The following is a 25,015-nucleotide window of genomic DNA, read 5'->3' as shown; positions in this document are numbered from 1 at the left end:
CAGGGAGTGGTTACAGTAGGCCTTAGGCAAGCCAGTGCTGTACTGGCTTCAGGTCTGATCCAGTGTAATCGTAATGGAAGTGGCCAAAAGGGTACTTGCATCACTCCACCCCCAGCTTCAGGTGGCTCAGACAGACAGAGGGGCTCTGTTTGTTTGGGAGAAAGTAAGGGGAAAGAATAATAGTTTCTACCTGGTAATCCAGAGAAATTGTCCCAGATCTTGTCCAACAGCACCAAGGCAGTACATCTATGAGTTTGCAAGAACCACAACATTACTGGGTGTGAGGTGGCCCTTAAAGCCAATAGAGATTAATGATCACAACACCCAAGTGCTTTCGAGTATCTAGAAAGCCTTCTCAAGAAGGGTGAGTGCAAACAAGCCCAGACTCTGAAGACTACAATAAGTACCTAATTCTTCAACGTCCAGACACAGATGAACACCCACAAGTGTCAAGACAATCCAGGAAAACAAGACCTTACAAATTAAACTAAATAAGCTACCAGGGACCAATACTGGGGAAACAGAGAATGTGACCTTTCAGATAGAGAATTCAAAATAGGTATTTTGAAAAAACACAAAGAAATTCAAGATAACACAGAAAAGGAATTCAGAATCTATCAGATAATGTTAAAGAGACAGAAATAATAAAAAAGAATCAAGCAGAAATTCTGGAGCTTAAAAAGGTAATTGGCATAGTGACAAATCTATCAAGGTATTTAAGTAACAGAATTGATCAGGCAGAAGAAAGAATTAGTGAGCTTAAAGACAGGCTATTTTAAAATATATAGAGGAGACAAAAGAAAAAAAGAAGAAAAAATAATAAAGTATTCCAACAGGATTTAGAAAATGGCCTCAAAAGGACAAATCTCATAGTTATTGGCCTTAAAGAAGAAGAAGAAAAAGAAATTGGGCTAGAAAGTGTATTCACAGGGATAGTAACAGAGATCTTAAACAACAAAAATGATATCAATACCCTAGTACAAAAAGGTTATAGACACCAAGCAGATTTAACCCAAACAGGACTATCTCAAGGCATTTAGTAATCAAACTCCCAAAGATCAAGGATAACAAAAGCATCCTGAAAATAGCAAGAGAAAAGAAACAACATATTTTACAATAGAGTTTCAGTACATCTGGCAGCAGACTTTTCAGTGGAAATCTTACAACCAAGCAGACAGTGGCAAGTTAAATTTAAGGAGCTGAAAAAAAAATTACCCTAGAAGAGTATATCTGGCAAAAATATCTTTCAAATATGAAGGATAAATAAAGGCTTCTCCAGACAAACAAATGCTGAGGAATTTCAACAGAAGACCTGTCCTATGAGAAATGCTAAAGAAAGCTCTTCAATCAGAAACAGAATGATATTAATGATCAATAAGTAATCACCTAAAGGTAAAAACTCACTGGTAATAGGAAGTACACAGAAAAACACAGAATGGTATAACACTATATATATGGGATGTAAGTTACTCTTAACCTAAGTGGAAAGACTAAACAATGACCCAATCAAAAATAATAACAACAACAACTTTTGAAGACATAGACAGTAGAGTAAGACACAAATAGAAACAACAAAAAAGTTAAAAATCAGGAGGACAAAGTTAAGTCATAGTTTTTATTAGTTTTCTTTTTGCTACTTTGTTTGCTTATTTAGGGAGTGCTAAGTTGTCATCAACTTAAAATAATAGATTGCAAAATACTATCTGCAAGCTTCCTGGTAACCTCAAACCAAAAAACATACAACAGATACAAAAAATAAAAATAAAAAGCCAGAAGCATAATCTATCACCAGAGAAAATTACTTTCACTAAAAGAAAGACAGGAGGGAAAGAAAAAAGAAAAGAAGACCACAAAACAACCAGAAAACAAATAACAAAATGGCAGGAGTAAAGCCTTAATTATCAATAATAAGATTAGATTTAAATGAACCAAACTCTCCAATCAAAAGCCAGAGTGTCTGAATGGATAAATAAAGAAGACCCACTGACCTGTGACCTACAAGAAAAATACTTTACCTATAAAGACACACATAGGTTAAATAAAGAAATGGAAAAAGACATTCCATGCTAATGAAAATTGAGAAAGCAGGAGTACATACTTACTTACTTACAGGAGTACATACTTATACAAGAAAATATAGATTTCAAGACAAAATTCATAAAAAGAGACCCACAAAAGTCACTATATAATGATAAAGGGGTCAATTGAGTAAGAGGATATAACTGTAGATTGCCCAATTTTGTAGCTGTTTGGGGTGCTACTTGTAGCCTGGTGGACTGAACAAAGAGGGCGAATGCAGGAATAAAAGACAGAGATAAGAGAGTACCTTTGAAAAAAGGGGTCAGAAGCCACCTTTCCTCTATCGGACAGGGACCCTGAGCTTTTTCAGCACTCCAAATTTATTAGGTAAAAGGGATAATGAGAAAGGTGGGGTGATTGTCGGGTAATTGTCAGTTGGCTGTTTTGTTCACAGCTGGCTTGCAAGACTGCATACTTCTAACAATAGGTGCAAAATTTCATAGTAGATCACTTCAAGGAGTCTGGCGCCAGGGAGTGATGGCCCTCAGCAAACCTCCTGGCAGCAGGTGCAGGTGTGAGTTTGCTCACATCCTGCATTCATGATAAACAGTTTGCTGTTTCATCATATAACTTCTAGTGGAATGCTGAGTTGGTCATGATCCCTTTGGCCTTTTCGGTTCTCAACGTATAATAATTGTAAATATATAGGCACCCAACACTGGAGCACCCAAATATATAAAACATTATTACAGCTAAAGACAGAGACTCCAATACAATAAAAACTGGAGACTTCACCTCCCACTTTCAGCACTGGACAGATCTTTCAGACAGAAAATCAACAAAGAAACATCAGACTTAATCTGCAGTAGAGACCAAATGAATCTTGTGATGGTTAATATTAGGTGTCAGCTTGATTAGATTGAAGGATTTCTAGATGGCTGATAAAGTATTGTTTCTGGGTGTATCTGTGAGGGTGTTGCCATGAGATTGAGATTTGAGTTGGTCAACTAGGAGAGGAAGACCCACTTTCAATGTGGGTGGGTACCATCAAATCAGTTGCCTGCAGTTCTAGAACAAGGCAGTCAGAAGAAGTTAGGATAACTTCACTTGTTGGGTCTTCTTGCTTTTTTTTTCTTCTCATGTCAGATGTTTGTTTCTGCTCCTCCTGCCCTTGAACATGAGACTCCAGGTTCTCTGGACTTTGAACTCTTGGACCTGTGTCAGTGGCTTCCCCAAAGTATCTCAAACTTTTGGGGGCAGACTGAAGTCTGCTCTACCACCTTTCTTGCTTTTAAGTCATTCAGATTTAGACTGAGCCATTACCAGCTTCTCTCTTTTTTAGCAAGCAGATGGCCTGTTGTGGTGTTCTGTCTTGTAATTTAGTGAGTCAATTCTCTCTAATACACATCCTTGTGAAGCAGAATCATTGTCTGTGGTAAATACCTGAGGTTTGTTGTCTCACACCAAGGGAATCGAGGATGCAGACACACACACAAGTAGTAGGTTTAGGAGTGGAGGTTTATTAAGCAAAAGAAAGAGAAAGGAAAACAGCTCTCTCTCCTGAGAGAGAGAGTGATACCCTCACAGGAATTCCAGCCCACAACAGAGTGAACTGGATTTCATAGACAGGCTTGAGGAGGTGGTGACTGATTTACATAGGGCCCAAAGATTGGTTGGACCAGATGTGACATTTACATAGTGTGTGGGGAAACTGGCTGCCCCCATCCTAGTCTTATTATGCAAATGGAGTCTTTGTTTGGTTGTTGCCATGTTGCCTACTCCTTACTGTACATGTGGCTGGCAAAGAGTAGGGATGATGGAGCCACCATGTTGGACATGCCTAGCCCCAGCTATTGGTATTCACCCATGCCAAGTTCCTAGCTTGCCTGTCTATGTCTGCAGCTTGATTTTACAGGCTGCTCTTTGTTAGAAAATAAATGATTTGGGGGCTGTTTTTATTAAAAGGAAAACCTTACCAAGGACTTCCTCACCCTCACTATCTGCCTTAATAATTTCTTCTTAATAACTATATAATTTCATATATACACATATGCTATTGGTTCTGTTCCTCTGGATAACCCAGAGTAATACAGATTTTTGGTATCAGAAGTTGTTCTAGAGAAGCAGAATTTTAAGGATGGATTTCCTTAGTTCATTTTAGGGTTTCTTGAGAGGGATCTCTAATCTGATTAGACTTACCAATGCTAAGGAATCTATTTTTAATAGTACCAAGATCACAGATAGTCCTTTGTGTGCATTGTTTAGAGAGTTGTGCAAAATAAATGCATTTGATACTTCTAATTCACCACTCCTGAGAGGCAAGTTTAGTCACTCTATACTTGATACCTTTGAAGATTTGTGAAGAACCAATAACTATAATGAAGTTCATTGGTTGCTTCTAAGTTTGCTGGACAAAGTGATGAAATAAAAAGATGAGCTCAGGGATATATCTCCCAGCTGTAAAAGCATATGTTTAGCCTCAAAGTTTCTAAGGGGACCCTGGTGAGACTCTTATTTTTTTGGAGACAAAGGGCTGAAATTGCTGAAAATCAGACACAAGCTTGAGTGGCTGACCTAAAACAAAAGGTACATACTCAGCCCTGCCATGTGTTCACTGTTTAAAGTGGCAGCATTGATAGGGAAAAAATGGGACCCTGTAACTTGGAATAGATATGTGTGGGAGGACCTTGATGAAGTTGGGGACATTGAGCTTCTAAATTCTGATGAGCCTCTTTTTTTTCCCTTTTTATCCCCAGAGGAAATGGCCTCTTTCCATTCCCCCTGTGGTGGCAACTTTCCTCTGCCTCATTCAGGCTGTTATCAGTCTTTTCACCTTTGTCTGAGGAGATTAACTCTGCATTGCCTGAGGGATGAACAATAGCCTCCCCTGAGGCAGTTGCACAATGCTGATTCTCTTCAGGACCCTCTCCCACCACCCCTGTAACTAGACTCAAGTTCCAGCAGCCCCATAGTGGTGAGGTACACCATGAGAAGATGTGCTACACTCCAAAAGAATTACTTGAGTTTTCTAATTTATATAAGCAGAAACCTAGAGAATAGTCATGGAAATGGATATAAAGGGGGTGAGAGAATGGTGGTAGAAACATAAAATTGGATCAGGCTGAATTTATTGATATGGGCCCACTAGGCAGAGATTCTGCATTTAATGTTGCAGTTTGGGGAGTTAAACGAGATTCTAATCGTTTATTTACTTGGTTAGCTGAAAATGAATGAAAAGATTGCCCACTTTGAGTGAACTGGAAATGCCTGATCTCCCTTGGTTTAATGTAGAGGAAAGGGTCCAAAGACTTAGAGTGATTGGAATCTTAGAGTGGATTTGTCACTTTAGACCTACTGTCCCAACTGGGAGGATCCTGAAGACATACGCTTCACCTTGCAAAATAAATTTGTGAGGGGAGAACCAGAATTTTTGACATTTTGTGATTGTTCTTCTCTGTATGTCAGATCTTACAGTGGGAACCACAGTGACTCAACTGGAAAACTTAAATGCAATGGAAATAATTGGATCCCTAGGTATCAGGGGCCAAGTTGTGTCACTCTACTATCAAAAGCAAGGTGGGCATATTTACCACAACGAACAGCAGAGGCAAAGCAACAGTCAGAATAGCCTGACTCATATAGAGCTCTGGCATTGGCTAATTAATCATGGCATTCCTAGAAGGAAACTTGATAGAAACTCTACTGTGTTTTCGCCTGAGTTGTGTAAGCAGAAAACTTCCAGGTCAAGTGGGCAAAAGTCTAATTTGAATTATAAAAACAGAGAATCACAGCCCTTCAATCAATTTCCAGGCTTGAGCAGTTAACAGACCCAGAACACTTTGAATGAAGGGGAGGACAGGTCTTCTTGAGGAAGGAACCCACTATACTAGCACAAACTTATACTGTTAATCATCCTCCCATCCTTCCCCAAGAAGACTTCCATCCTTTTACTAGGGTCACTATACACTGGGGGAAAGGGGTATAAGAAGATCTTTCAGGAACTGCTGGCCACTGGCTCTGAACTGACATTAATTTCAGGGGACTAAAAATGTCATTATGGATTATGGAAGTAATCCACAATTAGGGGCTTATGGAAATCAGGTAACTAATGAAATTTTAGCTCAGGTCTGACATATAGTGTCTCCAGCAGATCCATGGACACACCCTGTGGGCATTTCCCCAGTGCCAAAATGCATAATTGGAATAGACATACTTAGCAGCTGGCAGAATCCCCACATTAGTTCTCTGACATGAGGGGTTGGGGTTATTATGGTGGGAAAGACCAAAAGGAAGCCATTAGAGCTGCCTCTACCTGGAAAAATAGTAAATCAAAAACAATATTGCATTCCTGAAGGGGCTGCATATATTAGTGCCACTACCAAGACTTGAAAGATGCAGGGGTGGTAATTCCCACTACATCCCTGTTTAAGTCTCCTATTTGGCCTGTGCAGAAGGCAGATGGATCTTTGAGAATAGTAGGGAATTATGGTAAGTTTAACCAAGTGGTGACTCAAATTGCAGCTGCTCTACCAGATGGGGTTTCATTGCTTGAGCCAATTAACCTATTTCCTGGTACCTGATATGCGGTTACTGATTTGGCAAATGACTTTCTCTCCATCCCCGTCCGTAAGTCCCACAAGAAGCAATTTGCCTTTAGTTGACAAGACCAACAATGTACCTTCACAGTCCTCCCTCAGGGATGTATCAACTCTCCACCCATATGTCATAAGTTTGTTCACAGAGATCTTGATTGCTTTTCCCTTCTACAAGATATTACACTAGTCCATTACAATGATAACATCATGGACCCAATGGACCCAGTGAGTGAGAAGCAGCAATGACTGTGAACTTATTGGTGTGACACTTGCATGTCAAGGGATAGGAAACAAATTTGGCTAAAATTTAGGGGACTTCAATCTCAGTAAAACTTCTAAGGGTTCAGTGGTGTGGGGCCTGTTGAGATATTCCTTCCAAAGCAAAAAATAAGTTGTTGGATTTGGCCCCTCCTAAAATCAAGACAAAAACACAATGCCTAGTGGGCCTATTTGTATTTTGGAGGCACCACATTCCTCATTTAGGTGTGTTACTCTGGCCCATTTTTTGAGTTACCCTAAAGGCTGATAGTTTTGAGTGGGGCCTAAAATAGAAGCTCAGCAACAGGTCCAGGCTGCTGTGCAAGCTGCCCTGCCACTTGGGCCATATGACCCAGCAGATCCAATAGTGTTTGAGATGTCAGTGGCAGATAAGAATGCTGTTTGGAACCTTTGGCAGGCCCCCATAGGTGAATCACAGAATAGACCTCTAGAATTTTGTAGTAAGGCTCTACCGTCTTGTGTAGATAACTACTCTCCTTTTGAGAGATAGCTCTTGACCTGCTACTGGGCCTTGGTAGAAATTGATGTTTGACTATGGACTATTAAATTGTCATTTGACTTAAATTGCCTATAATGACCTGAGTGATTTCTGTTCCATCTATCCATAAAGTTTGGTGTACAAAGTAGCATTCAACAATCAAATGGAAGTAAAGTATACTTAACCGGGCTTGAGCAGGTCCTGAAGGCACAAGCAAGCTACATGAGGAAGTGGTTAAAATGCCCGTGGTCCTCACTCCTGCCACTAGGCCTTCTGTCTCCCAGCTTGCACCTTCAGCCTCACGGGGAGTTTCCTATGATTAGATGATAGAAGAAGAGAATACTAGAACCTGATTTACAGATGGTTCTGCATGATATGCAGACACCTCCTGAAAGTAAATAGCTGCAGCACTACAACCCCTTTCAGGGATATTCCTGAAGGACAGTGGTGAAGGGAAATTTTCCCAGTTAACAAAACTTTGAGCAGTGTACCTGGTTGTGCACTTTAGTTGAAAGTACAAATGGCCTAATGTGTGACTGTATACTGATTCATGGGTGGTATCCAATGGTTTGGCTGGATGATCAGGGACTTAGAAAGAACATAACTGGAAAATTAGGGACAAAGACACTGTGGGAAAAGGTATGTGTATGGACTAGTCTGAGTAGTCAAAAACTGTGAAGGTGCCTCATGTGAATGCTCACCAAAGGGCGACCTCAGAAGAGGGGGATTTTAATAATCAAATGGATAAAATGGCCCATTGTGTGGCCACCACTGAGCTTCTTTCTCCAGCCAACTCAGCCATCACCTAATGGGCTCATAAACAAAGTAGCCATGGTGGCAGGGATGGAGGTTATGTATGGACTCGGTAACAGGGACTTTTACTTACAAAGGCTGACCTTTCTAATGCCACCACTGGGTGTCCCATCCACCAATGTCAGAGACCAATACTGAACACTTGATATGGGACCACTTCTCAGGGTGGTCAACCACCTACCTGGTGGCAGCTTGGTTACATTGGAACTCTTTCATTATAGAAGGGGCAGTTGTTTGTCCTTACTGGAATAGACATTTACTCAGAATATAAATTCGTCTTTCCTGCATACAATACTTCCACCAATACTACCATCAGTGGACTCACAGAATCCCTCAGCCACTGTGATGACAATCCACATGGCATTACCTCCGACCAAGGAGCTCATTTCACAGGCAAAGAAGTGTGGCAGTTGGCTCAGGCTTACGGCGTTCACTGGTCTTATCATCTTACCATTATTCTGAAGCAGCTGGCTTGAAAGAATGATGTAATGGTCTTTTGAAGTCACAATCACAATGTCAACCAAGTGACAATACTTTGCAGGGTTGGGGCAGAGTTCTCCAGAAGGCTATATATGTTCTGAATCAGCATCTGATATATGGTACTGTTTCTCCCACAGTCAGAATTCAGGAGTCCAAGAATCAAGGGGTGGAAGTAGAAGTGACAAAACTCACCATTACCCCTAGTTGACCTGCTAGCAAAGTGTTTGCTTCCTGTTCCTGCAACATTATGTTCTGCTGGCCTAGCGGTCTTAGTTCCAGGAGACACAGCAATGTTTTCATTAAACTGTAAGTTAAGACTGCCATGTGACCACTTCGAACTCCTCTTGTCTTTAGGTCAACAGGCTATTAAGGGAGTTACAGCATTGGCAGGGGTGATTGACCCAAACTATCAAGAAGAAATCAGACTACTACTCCACAATGGAGGTAAGGAAGAGAATGTCTGGAATACAAGAGAACTCTTAGGGTATCTGTTAGTATTACCATGCCTTGTGATTAAGGTCAATGGGAAACTACAACAACCCAATTCAGTCAGGACTACAATGACTCAGAGCCCCCAGGAATAAAAGTCTAGGTTACTCCACCAGATAAAAAGCTATGATCACCCAAGGTGCTTGCTGAAGGCAAAGGAAATACAAAATGGGAAATAGAAGAAGGTAGTTATGAGTATGTGCTATGACCATGTGACCAGTTAAAGAAATGAGAACTATAATTGTCATCACTATTTCCTCCTTATTTTGTTAAGAATATGTTTGTGCATATATACACCTGAACTAAGAAAATATATTTTTTTTGTCTTTTTTTATCATGTAACACAAGATTTATTGACTTCACATCAGCATTTAAATGTTGGTAATTTTATGTAATAGTATTCAGGTTAATAATTGGTGCATTTTTAATTGTATAAACGATAGTTGTATTATGTTAGGCACAAATACGACCTTATTATTGTCTTTATTTGGGCCGTAAGTATGATTTAAGGAGATTTGTATGGATGCCAAGTTGACAAGGGGTGGACTTGTGATGGTTAATATTGTCAACTTGATTGGATTGAGGGTTGTTTAGATGGCTGGTAAAGCACTGTTTCTGGGTATGCCTGTGAGCGTGTGGCCAGAGGAGACTGATATTTGAGTTGGTGTCCTGGAGTAGGAAGATACATCTTCAATGTAGTTGGACACAATTTGTACAATTTAGTGCAGATAAAACAAAGCAGGCTGAAGAAGGTAGAGTAACTTTGCTTGCTGGGTATTCTGAAATTTTTTCTTATTTTTATAGTGAATGGTTGCTTCTGCTCCTTCTTCCCTTGGATATCAGACTCCAGGTTCTCTGGACTTTGGACTCTGGGACTTGCACCAGTGGCTTCCCCAGGGCTTTTAAGCCTTTGGCCACAGCCTGAAGGTTGCACTGTTAGCTTTCTTAGTTTTAAGGCTTTTGGACTTGAACTGAGCCATTCCTGTCTTCTCTGTTTCCCAGCTTGCAGATGGCCTGTAGTGAGACTTTGCCTTGTAATTTAGTAAGCTAATTCTCCCTAATAAACTCCTTTATGTATATACTTGCATCCTATTGGTTCTGTCTCTCTGTAAAACCCTGATTAATACAGATCTAATAGATATTTACAGAACATTTTATCCAACAGCTACAGAATACACAATTGTCTCTTCTTCACAAGGATTATCCTCAAGGATAGACCATACGTTAGGTCACAAAATAAGTCTTAAAACTTTACCAAAATTGAAATAATACCAAGCATCTTCTTTGACCACAATGAAATAAAACTACAAATTAATAACAAGAGGAATTTTGGAAGCCGTAGAAATACATGAAAATTAAACAACATACCTTGAATGAACAATGGGTCAATGAAGAAATTAAAAAAAAATGTATTAAAACAAATGAAAATGGAAACACAATATATCAAAACCTATGGGATACAGAAAAAGCAGTACTCAGAGGGAAATATATAAATATAAGTGCCTACATAAAAAAAAAAAAAAACCTCAGATAAACAATCTAACAATAGACTTTAAAGAACTAAAAAAGCAAGAGCAAAACAAACCCAAAATTGGTAGAAGGAAATATCAGTACAGAAATAAATGAAACTGAAATAAAGAAAACAAAGATCAATGAGACAAAAAAAGGTTTTTTGAAATAAAACAAAACTGGCAAAACTTTAGCCACACTAAGAAAAAAACAAAGATCCAAATAAATGAAATCAGAAATAAAAAGGAGACATTGCAACTGATACTACAGAAATTCAAAGGATTATTCATGGCTACTATGAGCAACCATATGCCAATAAATCAGATAATCTAGAAGAAACTGACAAATTCCTAGGCACATACAACCTATTCAGATTGAACCATGAAAAAATACAAAACCTGAACAGACCAATAATGAGTAACAAAATCAAAGCCATAAAAAAAAGTATCCTAGTAAAGAAAAGCCCAGTATCTGATGGCTTCACTGCAAATTTATGCCAAACATATAAAGAAGAGCTAGTATCAATCATATTCAAACTATTCTGAAAAATAGAGGTGAAGAAAATCTTTCTAAATTCATTTATGTGGCCAGTATTGCTCTGATACAAAAACCAGAAAATATACATCAACAAACAAACAAGCAAACAAACAGAAAACTGCAGGTCAAAATCACTGATAGTTATTGATGCAAAAATTCTCAACAAAACACTAGCACACTAAATTCAACCGTATATTGAAAAAATCATTCATCATGACTGAGTGAGATTTATCTCTGAGATACAAGGATGATAAACATACACAAACCAGTCAATGTGATAAACCCCATACAAACAGAATGAAGAATAAAAACCCTCTGATAATTTCAATTGATGCTGAAAAGGAATTTGATAAAAATTCAGCATCATTATATGATAAAAACCCTCAAAAGTCTGGGTATAGAAGGAACGTATATCAACATAACAAAAGTCATATTTGTCAGACTCACAGCTAGTACCATACAGAATGAGGAAATACTGAAAGCCTTTCCTGTAAGATCTACTATATGACAAGGATACTCACTGTCACCACTGTTATACAACACTATGTTGGAAATTTTAACTAGAACAATCAGAAAAGAGAAAGGAACGTAAGCCATTCAAGTTGGAAAAGAAGAAGTCATACCTTTGTTTGCAGCTGATATATTCTTATGTTAAAAAAACCTAAAAACTGTACCAATAAACTATATGAACTGAAAACAAATTCAGTAAAGTTGCAGAATACAAAATCAACATACAAAATTAGTAGCATTTCTACATGCCAACAGTGAACAATGTGAAAAAGAAATTTTAAAATGTCTCTCTTATAATACCTAAACATGAAATTAAATACCTAGGAATTAAATTGGACAAATAAGTGAAAAACCTCTATAATGAAAACTATAAGACACTGATAAAATAAATGGAAGAGGAACAAAAATAAAAATAAAAACATATGTTAATGAATTAAAAGAATCAATATTATTAAAATGTCCATACTACACAAAGCAATCAACAGAGTCAATGCAATCCATATCAAAGTACCAATGACATCTTTGCAGAAATAGAAAAAGGAGCTCTAAAATTTATATGGAACTACAAAAGATCCAGAATGGCCACAGCTATTCTAAGCAAAAAAAAACAAAACCAGAGGAATCACATTACCCGACTTCAAATTATACTAAGGATAATGTAATCAAAACAGCATGGTCCTGACATAAAAACAAACACATAGACCAATGAAATAGAATAGAGAACACACAAACATATCCACACACTGAAAGGGTACTCATTTTTGACAAAGATGCCAAGATCACGCACTGGGGAATAAATACTTTTAATAAATGATGCTGGGAAAACGGAACATCCATTTGTAGAAAAATGAAACTAGACAACTGTCTCTTGCCATTTACAAAAATCAAACCAAAATGGATTAAACACTTAAATATTAGACCTTGAGCCATGAAACTACTACAGGAAAACACTGGGGAAACTCTCCAGGACATTGGCCTGGGCAAAGATTTCCTGAATAATACCCCACAAGAACAGGCAACCAAAGCAAACATGGACAAATGGGATCACATCAAGTAAGAAAGATTCTGCACAACAAAGCAAACATTCAACAAAATGAAGAGGCAACCCAAAGAATTGGAGAAAATATTTGGAAACTACCCATCTGATGAGAGATTAATAACTATAACACATAAGGAGCTCAAAAAAATCTCATATTCTGATCAAACATGGGAAAAAGATTGAATAGACATTTCTCATAAGAAGACATACAAAGGGCAAACAGGCATATGAAAAGGTGCGCAACATCACTGATCATCAGAGAAATTTAAATAAAAACTACAATGGGATATCATCTCACCTCATTTAAAATGACTTATATCCAAAAGACAGGCAATAACAAATGTTGGTGAGGATGTGGTGAAAAAATAATCCTTGTACAATATTGGGGGGAATGTAAATTAATACAACCACTGTGGAGAGAAGTTTGGAGATACCGCAAACAACTAAAAATACAGCTACAACATGGTCCAGCAATCCCATCCCTGAGTATACATTCAAAATAAAATAAATCAGTATATCAAAGAGAGATCTGCACTCCCATGTTTGTGTCAGCATCATTCACAATACACAAGATTTAGAAGCAAGCCATGTGTCCATCAACAGATGAATGGGTAAAGCAAATATGATACATATAGATACTGAAGTACTATCAGCCACAAAATCATGAGATCTTATCATTTTCAACAACATTGATGTAATTGAAGATTATTACGTTAAGAGAAGTAAGCCAGGCCCAGAAATACAAGCATCACATGCTTTCACTTATTTGTGGGATTTACAAATCAAAATAATTGAACTTATGGTGATAGTGAGTAGAAGGATGGTGACCACAAACTGGCAAGGGTAGTGGGGATGTGGGGATGTGGGGATGTTTAATAGGTACAATATAGATAGGTAGAAAGAGTGAATAAGACCTAGTGCTTGATAGCACAACAGGGTGACTATCGTCAATAATAACTTAACTGTACATTTTGAAATAATTTAGAGAGTGTAACTGGATTGTTTGTAATACAAAAGATAAATGCCTGAGGGGTTAAATATACCACTCTCCATGATGAGATGACTATGTATGGCAAGTCTGTATGAAACTGTCTCATGTACACCATAAATATATGGTATATATCTACTATGTTCTCACATAAATTAAAAATAAAAATTTAGTACATGAAAATATTTTTTAAAGTTTTAGTATTATAATACACCAGTCATTTTGATTTTGTCTTGATGAGGAAATAGATCAGATTAGACAGTAGGGTAATTTGGGTATCCCAATGATACACATTTTTTAAATATCATTTTTTGTCAGATTCTCTAAAACTCATATTTATCTTATGTTATAAATTTATATTAATTGCTAACATACATAAGGGTATAAATTCTAAATCTACCTTCAACACCACTTGTAGCTTTACTATACCAAGGTTATGTGTAAGAATGTAATTAATTAGAAATCATCAGTGTTACTAAAGAGCTTTCAATCTATTCTCTGGGTGCATATCTAGCTATACAGCAAACTACATTGTGGTAAGGGCAATGTAAAGGTACAAAAATGTATGGTAATTCAAATAATAAAAACAGATAGAGATCCACTTTAGATTAGTAAAATGAGACATAATAAAATTATAGAAAGAAAAAAATGTGCAGAGTAGGTGACTTCAAACATCCACCCCTCCACATCAACATTTAAAAAAGGTAGAAACAGTCAGAACCAACATTATCAAAACTCTGAAAACAATCAAATATTTATGCCCCAGAAAATGCTAAATCAAAGAAAAGCTAGCTTAAAAATTGTAGAAAAGGCTGGGTGTGATGGCTTACGCCTGCAATCCCAGCACTTTGGTAGGCCCAGGTGGGCGGATCACAAGGTCAGGAGATGAAGACCATCCTGGCTAACATGGTGAAATCGCATCTCTAATAAAAATACAAAAAATTAGTCAGGTGTGGTGGTGGGCAACTGTAGTGCCAGCTACTCAGTAAGCTGAGGCAGGAGAATGGCGTGAACCCGGGAGGCAGAGCTTGCAGTGAGCCAAGATGCCACTGCACTCCAGCATGGGTGACAGAGTGAGACTCCATCTCAAAAAAAATAAAAATAAAAATAAAAATAAATAAATAAATAAATAAAATAATAATACTAAAAAGATAGGAAAGCTTTGTGGCATTTTTACATCCCCTTGTATTAATGGCTTCACAGATCATCAGTTGTTTTGAAGATAGCTGCCCATGTTCTGGGTGTGGGACCCTGGTCTGAGGTTCTTGAGGGAGCATAGGAAACTGTTCACAATTTATTATGTTTGTCTTTTCTAACCTGTTAAGAAACTACCTGAAATTTTAATGAAGGATATTTTTCTTTGTTTCACCTAGTATGAACACCCTTAGGGTAGAAAAGCAGTAGTTATTTCATAAAAACATTGTAAGGTTAATAAAAACTTATAGTGATCAGGAGCAGAAGATTATAGTTGAGTTATGTAAAGCTTGGAAGGCAAAGCTGTGGAGTTTCTCTGGAATATCAGGACATTCAAAAGCACCTGTGTATACTAGTGATTTTAAAAATCTGTACCTCTATTGGGACAGGATGTATTGCCAGAAAATTTAAAAAAAAAAACAAAAAAAAAAAACGTAAGTTTTTACAATTAGTTGATCTCTATGTTCAATGCAAGCAGGAAATGAAACATAAAGCATGAGTATAAATCATTTGGACAGGTGCTAAGAGTATCTAAGCACAGAACCAATTGTCAAAAACTGGGAGAGGTATGTATTATTTTGTTGTTTTCCCTCTTGGTACTTAAAAAAAAAATCTTTATCAAGAAAGTAGTTGAATACAAGCTAAAGAAATCAAAACTTTAGTAGAAACTTCAAAAACCACATACAACATGGATTATAATGTTTACAAAAATAGTTTGGAGAAGTCATTAAATAGACAACTGCACACTACAGCAACAAAACATAGCAAATTCTAGGGGACAGGAAGAATCATTTGTCTTTAATATGTTCAAAGATCTAAAGAAAACCAATACACAAGAAGTAAAAGAAAGAATAAAACAATGTATTCACAAAATAAGAATACTAATAAGGAGAAATAAATTTAAAAAGGAATAAAAGTTCTGTAGTTGAACATACTAACATTAAAGTGAAAATTTTACTATAGAGATTCTACAGCATGTTGCAACAAGGAGAAGGAAGAATAATTTTACTTTAAGACAACATAACTGAAATAATTTAGCCTGAAGAACAGAAAGTAAAACAGAATGAAGAAAAGTGAACAGGTACTAAGGGATCAGTGAGGTGCCTTCAAATTGAACGATATACTCATATGGGAGGTCCAGAAGAAAAAGAGACTGAGAAAAGGGTGAAAAAAGAATTTGACTAAATAATGACAAAAAATTAAAAAACTTCAGAAACTTAATAGACAAAAATTTACACATCAAAGAAGTGCAACAGTCTCCAAACTTCATGAACTCAGATCCACCTCAAAATACATTATAGATCAAACAAAAGATAAAAACAGAAAATCTTGAAAGCACCAAGAGAAAAGTGCTCATCAGGTACGAGAAATTCTTGAAATAATTTATAGCTGACTTCTCATAAAAAACCACGGAGGACAGAAGGAAGTAGGATGACATATTTAAAGTAATAAGTTAAAAATACTAACAACAAAGAATTCTATATCTGGTCAAAATAAAGATGAGTTTAAGATACTTGCACATAGACAAAATGTGACAGAGACTGTTTTATTAATGGATGTACTCTATGAGAAATGTTTAAGGAAGTCATTTGGTCATTTCAGCCGGTAGCAGGTTTGCAACTCGCTGGACAGAGCTCCGAGGGACAACTGAACGCCTCTCTGCCACTGTCTTTGCAATGGATCTGCCCTTGCTACCCCTGGACTAACAAAGGAGCAAAGATGCTAAGTGCCTTATCCACACCTCTAAAAAAATGCAGTCGACTCAAGGAGAAGAGGCCAGTCCATCTCCCGTATGTCCCATCACCCACCCATGCATCACCAGATAGGGAACCCCTGTCTTGGGCCCACAGTTCAGACCCTCCATCCTAAGATGATTGTACTGAGAAACTGATGACATGCATCTCTCTGAGGTGGAGCCCCCAGGAGACAAGCAAAAACCCTTGACTACAATCATTACTGGATTTCTTTCATCTGCCATCCCCATGTTCAGAAAGAAACATAAACTGGGAGATCATCCCAGATCTCCAGTGGGCAGGCTAGGAGTCACAATCTATAGCCAACACCCAAAGGGGAGAAACACCTACACTTTCAGAACATTGAGAGGAAACACTGCTGCAACTGTGAAAAAGCGTAGGGGAGCCACACAACTGAGCAAGAGTCTACCAACTGACCAATATGCCCAAGTGCAAATTACTGGATCACACTCCAAAGCTTCAACACCAAAAAAAAAAAAAATCCAAAAAAAAAACAAAAACAAAAAAACACCTCACTAACATACCCCCCTCTGAAACCAAAACCAAGAAGTTAGCTTCAAATAAAGACCCTGCACAATGCATCAGCCCTGTGAAAACATTCAGTAGTCTATTGACTGTACTCAGTTTGCCAACTTTTGATCTAGAATAGTTTCTATTGAATAGGTAGCTGATAAGGTTTGGCTTTGACCCCACTCAAATCTCATCTTGAATTGTAACTCCCATCATCCCCATGTGTCCTGGGAGGGACGTGGTGGGAGGTAATTTAATCCTGAGATTGGGAGAGGGGTTCCTCTGCTGTTCTTGTAATAGTGAATAAACCTCACAAGATGCGATGGCTTTATAAAGAGAAGTTCCTCTGCACATGCTGTCTTGCCTGCTGCCATGTAAGACATGCCTTTGCTCCCTCTTTGCCTTCCACCATGATTGTGAGGCCTCTCCAGCCATGTGGAACTGTGAGTCCATTAAACCTTTTTCTTTATAAATTAATCAGTCTCAGGTATATCTTTGTTAGCAGCATGAGAACATACAAATACAGTTAATTGGTACTGGGTGGTGGGGTGCTGCTGTAAAGATACCCGAAAACATGGAAGCAACTTTGGAACTGAATAACAGGAAGAGGTAAGAATAGCTTGGAGGGCTCAAAAGAAGACAGAAACATGTGGGAAAGTTTGAAATTTCCTAGAAATTTGTTTGAAATTTCCTAGAGGCCTCAGAAAACAAGAAGATGTGGGAAAGTTTGCAACTTTTTAGAGACTTGTTGGGAATGGCTTTGACCAAAACGCTGATAGTGATGTAGACAATGAAGTCCAGGCTGCTATGATCTTAGATGAGGAACTTGTTGGGAACTGGAATAAAGGTGACTCATGCTATGTTTTAGCAAAAAGACTGATAACATTTTGCTCCTTCCCTAGAGATCTGTGGAACTTTGAACTTGAGATAGATGATGTAGGATATCTGGCAGAGGAAATTTCTATGCAGTAATGCATTCAAGATGTAACTAGGGTGCTCTTTAAAGCATTCAGTTTTGTTCATCACAAAGTATGGTTTGGAATTGGAACTTATGTTTAAAAGGGAAGCAGAGCATAAAAGTTCAGAAAATTTGCAGCCTGACAATACAATAGAAAAAGAAAACCCATTTTCTGAAGAGAAATTCAAGCTGGCTGCAGACATTTGCATAAATAATAAGGAGCTAAATGATAATCACCAAGACAATGGGAAAAATGTCTCCAGGGCATGTCAGTGGTCTTCATGACAGCCACTCCCATTATAGGCCCAGAGGCCTAGGAAGAAAAAATGGTTTTGTAGGCTGGCCCCGGGGCCTTGGTGCTTTGTGCAGTCTCAGAATTTGGTTCCACTCATCCCAGCAATGACTAAAAGGGGCCAAAGTATAGCTTGGGCTGTGGCTTCACAGACTGAAAGCCCCAAGCCTTGGCAGCTTACACGTGGTGCTGTCCCTGTGGGTGTGCAGAAGTAAAGTACTGAGGTTTGGAAACCTCTGCCTAGATTTCAGAGAATGTGTGGAAATGTCTGGATGTCCAAGCAGAAGGCTGCTTCAGGGATGGAGCCATCATGGAGAACCTCTGCTAGGGAAGTGTGGAAGGGAAATGTGGGATTGGAGCCTCACAGAGTCCCCACGGAGCTGTGAGAAGAGGGCTGCCATTCTCCAGAAACCAGAATGGTAGATCCACTGACGGCTTCCACTGTGCACCTGGAAAAGTACCAGAGCAGATACTGAATGCTAGCCTGTCAAAGCAGCTGGGGCAGTGAGGGTGGTGGGGGGGGGAGGGTCTATATTTTGCAAAGCCTTAAGGGCAGAGCTGCCTGAGACCATGGGAATCCACCACTTGCTGCATCAGCATGACCTGGATGTAATACATATCGTCAAACGAGATTGTTTTGGAAGTTTAAGGTTTAATGACTGCACTATTGGATTTCAGATTTGCATGAGACCTCTAGCCCTTTGGTTTGGCCAATTTCTCCTATTTGGAATGGATGTATTTGTCCAATGCCTGTACCCCAATTGTATCTAGGAAATAACTAACTTGCTTTTGATTTTACAGGCATAGGAAGAAGGGACTTGCTTTGTCTCAGATGAGTCTTTGGACTTGGACTTTTTGGTTAATGCTGGAATGAGTTAAGACTTTGGGAGACTGTTGAAACCACATGATTGTGTTTTGAAATTTGATATCATGAGACCTGGGAGGGGCCAGGCATGGAATGATATGGTTTGGCTGTGTCCCCACACAAATCTCATCTTGAATTGTAGCTCCCATAATCCCCACTTGTCCTAGGAGTGATCTGGTTGGAGGTAATAGAATCATGGGGCCAGGTTTTCCCATGCTGTTCTTGTGATACTGAGTAAGTCTCATGATTTCTGATGGTTTTATAAAGGGCAGTTCCCCCTGCACATACTCTCTTCCCTGACACCATGTAAGACATACTTTTGCTCCTCTTTTGCCTTCTGCTGTAACTGTGAGGCCTCCCCACTTATGTGGAACTGTGAGTCCATTAAACCTATTTTTTATTGTTTAAATTACCCAGTCTTGGGTATGTCTTTATTAGTAGCATGAGAACAGACAAATACAGTAGCACTTTGTTTCTCTCTTCCTACACTAATTAATACATACTCAAAAACAATTTAATATGTTAAATTAAAATTTTCTAATGTAACAGAATTAAGATAAAATAAATTTTCCAAGTTTTGGAGAACTTGTACACTAATCCATACCTCTTGTATTTTCTGTTTACAACTCCTAATGATGTCACCTCCAGCATAATAGTGATCCAGCAATACTGTTTAAAAGCACATTTTTAAAAAGATACTATTAGAAAGAGCATATGTAGTACAGATTCAAAAGCTTAGATAACCTAAGATTATGGCAAAGAAGTTGATTATACATAAAATTAGTAAATATAAGTTGTAGGTAAAGATAGTATACGTAGGGTAGAATCTATAATATTAAGACAAATAATCTATCAAAACGAGGAGCCCAGATGTTTAGATTGATGGAAAGATGGTAAGAATACAATGTTTATTTAAAATGTAGAGGTTTTCTAATGGAGCAGAGACTCTAAGCTTCCTTGAATTATTATTATTATTATTATTTTGAGAATGGAGTCTTACAGTGTCACCCAGGCTGGACTGCAGTGGCATTATCTCGGCTCACTGCAAATTCCCCCTCCTGAGTTCAAGTAATTCTCCTGCCTCAGCCTCCCGAGTAGCTGGGATTACAGGTGCCTGCCACCATGCCTGGCTAATTTTTTTTGTTCTTTTTTTTTTTTTTTTATAGAGATGGGTTTCACCATGTTGGCCAGGCTGGTCTCGAACCTTTGACCTCAAGTGATCTGCCTTCCTTGGCCTCCCAAAGTGCTAGAATTACAGGCATGAACCACTGTGTGCAGCCTGCTTGTCCTTTAAAGCTGCTGTTGATGTAATCATATTGTTTTTCTTTAATTTGCTGAGTAAATGAATTATGATAAAGAACTGTTATTACTTTTCTGGAATATTCTTTAATCATTTTTGATAATCATCTGGATTTGATTTCCTAATATTTGCTTAGAATGCTTGTTTTCATATTGATGAATAAAATTTGTCTACAGTTTTTTTTTTTTTATATTTCCTTTACCAGAAACAGGTTATGCTAAATTGAAAAATTAAATTGGGAGGGGTTATTGTTTGTTTCATCTGGATTAATTTAAGTTGTATTGCAAAGTATCCTGACAAAATATATGTTCAAATGTTAGAATGTCTATTGTTTACAATCATTATGTAATTTTTATATTCCATTTTCTCCTTGTTATCTTAAGATTTGCTGATATAAATTTGTATATAATATACTCCCATGATTAGTTTACTTTTTTTTTTTTTGAGACAGAGTTTTGCTTTCTTTGCCCAGGCTGTAGTGCAATGGCATGATCTTGGCTCACTGCAACCTCTACCTCCTGGGTTCAAGTGATTCTCCTGCCTCAGCCTCTTGAGTAGCAAGGATTACAGGAATGGGCCACCACGCCCGGCTAATTTGCTTGTATTTTTAGTAGAGAGGGGGTTTCTCCATGTTGGTCAGCCTGGTCTCGAACTCCCAACCTCAGGTGATCCACCTGCCTCAGCCTCCCAAAGTGCTGGGATTATAGGCGTGAGCCATCATACCGGGCTGATTAGTTTACATTTATATATCTCATATTTTCTTTTTTAGTCCTAATCTAATATTGTTTGCTGTCCTCCATTTTTGAAAACCTTATTTTAAGGAATTTACCAGTTTTATTAATATTTTTACAAGAATCAGATTTTACAGTTATTGTTTTTTGCATTAAAATTATATAAAATTTTCCATACTAATTTCACTATTTTTCTCTACATATATCTTCAGATTGATTTTTCATTATTTAATTTCTTATAATGAATAATATATATGTCCTTCACTTACATCTTTTTTTTTTTTTTTTTTTTTTGAGACAGAGTCTCTCTCTGTCACCAGGCTAGACTGCAGTGGCATGATCTTGGCTCAATGCAACCTCCACCTCCTGGGTTCAAGAGATTCTCCTTCCTAAGCCTCCCATGTAGCTGGGACTACACGCATGTGCCACCATGCCCAGAAAGCTAATTTTTCTATTTTTAGTAGAGACAGGGTTTCACCATGTTGGCCAGGATGGTCTTGATCTCGTGATCTCATGATCTGCCCATGTCGGCCTCCCAAAGTGCTGGGATTGCAAGCATGAGCCACCGTGCCAGTCCCCATCTTTGTTTTTTCAATATTGAAGACCTTTAAGGTCTTTTCAAAATAAATTTAACTATGTTCTATTAGTTTTTATTTAAAATGTTCTTATTTTATTATTTTCTTAGTGAATAATAATTGTATGTTGAATTTTCTTTGAATAATAGAATATTTAGTAATTTATTTCAAAATCCCTAGTAGTTACAAAATTTATTTATTTTTATTATTTATTGGAATTATATTGAATGTATTTACTTTTATTTAGAGGCATGTGAATATATATGTGCATACATATACACAAAAGTTTTGTTTCACATTTCTTCTATTTGCTTCATTTTAATAGAATTATACTAAAAACTTCCAGTACACCTATGTATAAGTTCATGTATTCTCCCTTGTTGACTATGGAAATCATTATTGTGCTTGTCTCCTAGAATTCAAAACACTTCTTTCAAATGCATTTTATACCATGGTCTGACTTACTTTGTAAAAGCAGCTTTATTTATTTAACTTCTTAATTTTAAAAATCCTTTAAACCTAGACATGGTTCATTATATCTATAATAATATACTTGCATTTAAAGTACTCCCGTCTTGTCAACCTTTGTCTGAACTTAACCTGCTAGTAACTGTCCTCACAAAGCAAGTTTTTTTCACCTCTGTGTCATTAGTCACACATTTACTTTTGCCTGAAATATCCAGATTTTATCTCACTATCTGCTTAGCCCCAATCTTTTTTCCAAATATCCTTCCCCAAATGACCTGCCAGTTTTATGTTTTTCTCAGCATTGCCTGTGTGAAGCATGAATTCTAAGCATTCTTTACTTTTTAATTTATTGTTTTAAATTTCGTCATTTCATCATATGACAACCTAACAAAAATAATATGAGAACGAAATCAGAGACAGCCATGTTATAACTCAGTACTGCCACAGAATTTTGGTGTCTGTTTTAGTCCATTTCACATCAGTTGTTCTCCAATAATTTTAGTATCTATGATACTATAGGGAATAAAAGTACAATTTTTTAACCTTAATATTATATTCAAGTTTGGTCACTTCACAGGGCAAATTTTTTCTTTATTTCAAAAATTATTTACAATTTAAAAATGCTTTTGTAAAATAAAACTTAGCTTCTTAGGTTCATATAGTGAGATGTTGCCTAAACATTGTAACAAATAAATAGAAAGGTGGTCTGAAAATAATGACGAGGAGCTAAAAACAAAACAGACATGAGAAGGTAAATTTATTGTAAATGATAATCAAATAATATGATAATGCTGAATGAAGAATAGCTTCACAGTTGTTCAAGTCAATTGTATGACAGTAGAACTGACTCATATGGTTCACCATTTAGACATGTGTAACAACACACACAAGTATACTACAGCATAACTATCTATCAATATCTCTAACTGATGGACTCTGTATATTCCCTTTATTGTACTTTCCTTCTTGCAGTAGTTCTTTAACAGTGAGTATGTTGGAAAGCAGTAACTCACTGTGCTTTACATAAATGGGAGCAGAACTTTTTTGTTTGTTTGTTTTGTTTTCTTTTGTTTTTTGAGACAGAGTCCTGCTCTGTCACCCAGGCTGGAGTGAAGTGGCAAGATCTCGGCTCACTGCAACCTCCGCCTCCCGGGTTTAAGCAATTCTCCCGCTTCAGCCTCCTGAGTAGCTGGGACTACAGGCGCCTGCCACGACGACTGGCTAATTTTTGTATTTTTAGTAGAGACAGGGTGTTACCATGTTGGCCAGGCTGGTCTCAAACTTCTGACCTCAGCTGATCCGCCATCCTCAGCCTCCCAAAGTGCTGGGATTATAGGCGTGAGCCACCGCACCCTGCCACAGAACTCCTTATACTTCCCACTTAGTATTCATAGGTGTTACTGACCAGTGAAAATTTTCAAAGATCTTCAGAACAGAATGGAAAAAAATTAGGAAGTTTTGTTTGACTAGCAGAACAGTGTTCAGAGTATCTTATATGTTTCCTTCCAGATGCAGATAAGCTATGGAGTTTTGATTTTTTTTCCATGTAAAGATAAAACTTAGAATGTAGAGAAACATACAGATGATAACCCTCTTCACTTTCCAAAATTATGACAGCTAAGTCTCTTAGTCACAATTTAGAAAATCAGATTGCACATACATTGAGTTATGAAAAGCAACAATGATATTTTTGTAAATGTTTCAGAATAACATTTTATACTTAAGATGAAAAATGTCTAATTTAGAAAGTGAATCTGTCCTAGAGGCCGAAGACCAATAATCCAGAAATATGATAGGCACACAAAGAAATGCTTTTCTAAATATTAGCCCCACCCTATAGTGGCTTTGACCCTGTATGGTTGCTGTGATTACCAACAGGAGAAAGCCTATGTTTACTTGAAATTGTGGCTTTGATCACTAGAGATTTAAATAATCTAGAACAACCAATATTTTAATAACTGAGGGAAAAAAATCAATTGCTTCAAAAGAGTATTGAGAATCAAATACTAAAAATTGAGTATGAGTTGGTATATGGGAATATATGTATTTGTTTCTATAACATATATATATGTGTGTTTAATCTGTGTGTGAAAATGTATGTGTGTGTGCACATGTGTTAACAAGTCACAGAAGATTATCTCATTCTAAGATTCGGAGTTTCCAATTTACTTGTCAATAGTTTATTTGCCAAACTTTATTTTGTATGTATTAATATAAGCTTTGGAGCAGAGATTTTCAGCTTTGGGTCTGTTGACATTTTGGAATGCATTGATGTTTGTTGTCGGAATGAGGCTGTCTTGAACACTGTAGGAAGTTAGCAGCATCTCCAGTCTCTATCAAGTAGATGCTAGTAGTAGCCATGCCCTAGTTTTGACAACCAAATATTTCTCTAGATATTTCCAGATGTTTCATGGAAAAGGAGGTGAAATCATCCCAGTTAACAACTACTGCCTAGAGAAAAATGAACAATAAAAGACACAGAAACTCTTTCTCAGCATACACAGATCCTGTGTAAACATGTAATTTCAATTTTTTATATTACTCTGTTCTTTAAATATCATACTTCATTCTTTGGCTAAGACACATTTGAGAAGTATGATCATTTATTTATTAAAATCTATATAAAAGGATA

The sequence above is a fragment of the Chlorocebus sabaeus genome, chromosome 17, assembly GCF_047675955.1.
Source record: "Chlorocebus sabaeus isolate Y175 chromosome 17, mChlSab1.0.hap1, whole genome shotgun sequence".
Classification (NCBI taxonomy): Eukaryota; Metazoa; Chordata; class Mammalia; order Primates; family Cercopithecidae; genus Chlorocebus; species Chlorocebus sabaeus.
Note: the sequence above shows the minus strand (reverse complement) of the source record.